Here is a 2,500-nt window from a genome sequence, read left to right as displayed (position 1 = left end):
AGCGACGCTCAGACAGGCGTAGCCCCGGGAGGAACCCGGGGCCGCAAGTGCGTTCGAAGTGTCGATGATCAATGTGTCCTGCAATTCACATTAATTCTCGCAGCTAGCTGCGTTCTTCATCGACGCACGAGCCGAGTGATCCACCGCTAAGAGTTGTCTGGCTTTCGGCACCGCCCCACGCGCGCGGGGGAGCCGGGGACCGCTCACACGGAGCGGCCCCCTTTTGAGGATGGGCCTCACCGCCCGCGGCCCCGCTCGCTGGCTCGCGCCAGCCCAGCCAAGGCCGCAGCGGAGAGGCCACGCCTCGCGTGACCGTACGAACACAAGCGGAGAAGGAAAAAAAGGAGCGAGAAAACTCCGAAGGGCGAGGGAGGGGAGCCCGCGCTCCCGACCGACCCCCCCCAGGACCTGGGGGGGAGAAGCACACCTCGGGAGATCCCTTCGGAGGCGGCCCAGGCGCCCGGGCTCGGCCCGGCCTCCACGCGGAGGCGGCGGCAACGTCCGACCCTGCCCGACTTTGCCCAACCTCGACCGGGAAAAAACGGCCGCCCCCGCGGCACCGCGCTAACGACAGCCAGGCTCTTCCCTCCACCGTGGCTCGCCGACACGCGCCGGCGGCTCCGCCGCCGCGCCAACGCCACAAGGTGGCGAGCCCCCGGAGCCCGAAACGGCGGCGCGCCCGACCGCACGGCCGCCTCCTCGCACGGAGGCCCGCCGCCGGGACGGAACGGCACGCACCTGTCCCCGGCCACCGCCGTCGACGCTTCTCGCCTCGGCCCTCTCCTCTCTCTTCTCCGGGAGAAAGACGGACGCGCGCTCAGACGGAGGGCAGCCGCCCGCCCCCCGCGCTTCCGCACGGAGACCGGGACGGGGAATGCCTCCGACTGCACGCGGCCGCTTCACCCGGAAACGGCAGGGACAGGCGGCGTGGAAGTGACGAACGGGGGACACCGGGGCCGGGACGGCCGCCGCCGGCGACGAGCGACCGGCCGAAGGATCGGCAGGCCGAGCGCGTCGCGCCGCCACCGCCGGGCCCGAGGGCACCGCGCCCTGGACGCCAGCTGGCGGAAGGAAACCAACCGAGAGCGCTCGCCGAGGCGGGGAAGCAAGAACGGAGCGCAGCGCGGCACCCCGAGGCGCCGTTCCCGGCGAACCCCTTTCCCCCCCGCCTCAGCGGCGAGGGGGAGCGACGGGGAATCGCCAACCCCGCGGCAGAGGAGCCCGCGCTCCAAGCCGGGGACGCCCGCTTCGAGAGGAAGGCAGGCCGGGCACGGCCGACCGCACCGCGGTCTCGCTGCGCCGAGACCGGACCGCGGAAAGGGGGGGGCAGGAGGACCCCTCCCCGGCACGACCGTCCCGCGGGGACGAGCGCGGGCGGGCGGCGGTGGCGGCCGAGACAAGGGCCTACACGGGAGAGACTCCCGCCCCTTACCGAAACGCCACCGTCGTTGGCCCCGCCCGTCCCGACCCCTGCGGGACGCATCGAGCCGCCCGAGTCTTTAAACCTCCGCCCGGCTCCGCGACCGAGGAAAGGCCGCGGAAACGCGGACGCTAGGTACCTGGCCCTGGGGTGAGGGAAACGACCTGAAGGGCCCCGCAGGGGTGCCTCCTCCCGCTGCCACCATCGGGGGGAGCGTCCGCCCGCGGGGGCGCGCCCGACATCCACCGCCATCACCACGGCCTCTTTCCCGGGGCCCGGGGGTTTCCCTCAGTGAGCCCGGCGCTGCGCCCGGGATGAGGGCCGTGGCTCGGGCCGCCCGCTCGCGCGGGACGCGACCCGGCAAGAGAACCTCGCGCGCCAACAGGCGGCATCGGTCACGGCCGAGCGCCTCCGGCCCCCCCCACAAACCTCCTGCCTCGGAAGAGGGAGGAGGAGAGGGGAGGGCGCGGGGGGAAACCCTGCCGTCTCCGTACCCGCCTCGGCGACGCAGCCACCAGCTCCGGAACGCCCGGAAAGCCCTTGGCACCCTCGCACGGCCGGCCACTCGGCCACTGGGCAGGGGGGCGCTGCTACGCAGCACGCCTGCCCCGTTGCGGGGAGGGTCGCGGGAGCCGCCTCCCGGACCCTGAAGGGGACCCCTTCCTCCCTCTTCAACCCTCGTCATCGCCCTCGACGGCCTGGACCGGCGACGCCGTCGTCGCCGCCGCCGTTTGCCGCTTAGCTCCCCCTGCCCGAGCGGCGGGGGGCTCGGCCGGCGGGGAGCGCGCCGACACACAGGCCCCGGCGGCAACCCCGTTCCCGACCGACACCGCTCGGACCGGCGGCGGCCCGCACCGCGACTTCAGAGGGCCGCGGCCCCACCTTCCCCCCCTTCCCAGCCCCGGCGGCAGCAGGCAGCTGCCCCGGCGGGTGAGGCGGAGGATGACGGGGGCCGCTCCCCGGAAGAAGAGGCGGACACGCTAACCGGCTCCCAGGGGAGGCCGAGAAGCGGGGCTGCTCGTCAGCGGCGGAGCACGGCGGCCCCGACGCCGCACCGGCCCCACGCGGCTCGCGCGCGGC

At 74.7% G+C, this 2,500-nt stretch overlaps 1 non-coding gene across 1 annotated transcript; it reads right to left on the bottom strand.

Annotated features, from left to right (window-relative positions):
* Positions 1–2: 2 nt before the first annotated feature.
* LOC133629598 (5.8S ribosomal RNA) lies at positions 3–155 on the bottom strand. The gene has a single exon (XR_009821086.1). It is a non-coding gene; the product is annotated as a 5.8S ribosomal RNA (ribosomal RNA).
* Positions 156–2,500: the final 2,345 nt, after the last annotated feature.

The sequence above is a fragment of the Colius striatus genome, unplaced genomic scaffold (genome assembly GCF_028858725.1).
Source record: "Colius striatus isolate bColStr4 unplaced genomic scaffold, bColStr4.1.hap1 scaffold_96, whole genome shotgun sequence".
Taxonomy (NCBI): domain Eukaryota; kingdom Metazoa; phylum Chordata; class Aves; order Coliiformes; family Coliidae; genus Colius; species Colius striatus.
The sequence above is the reverse complement of the archived record's forward strand: the minus strand, read 5'-3'. Positions and strand labels throughout refer to the sequence as shown.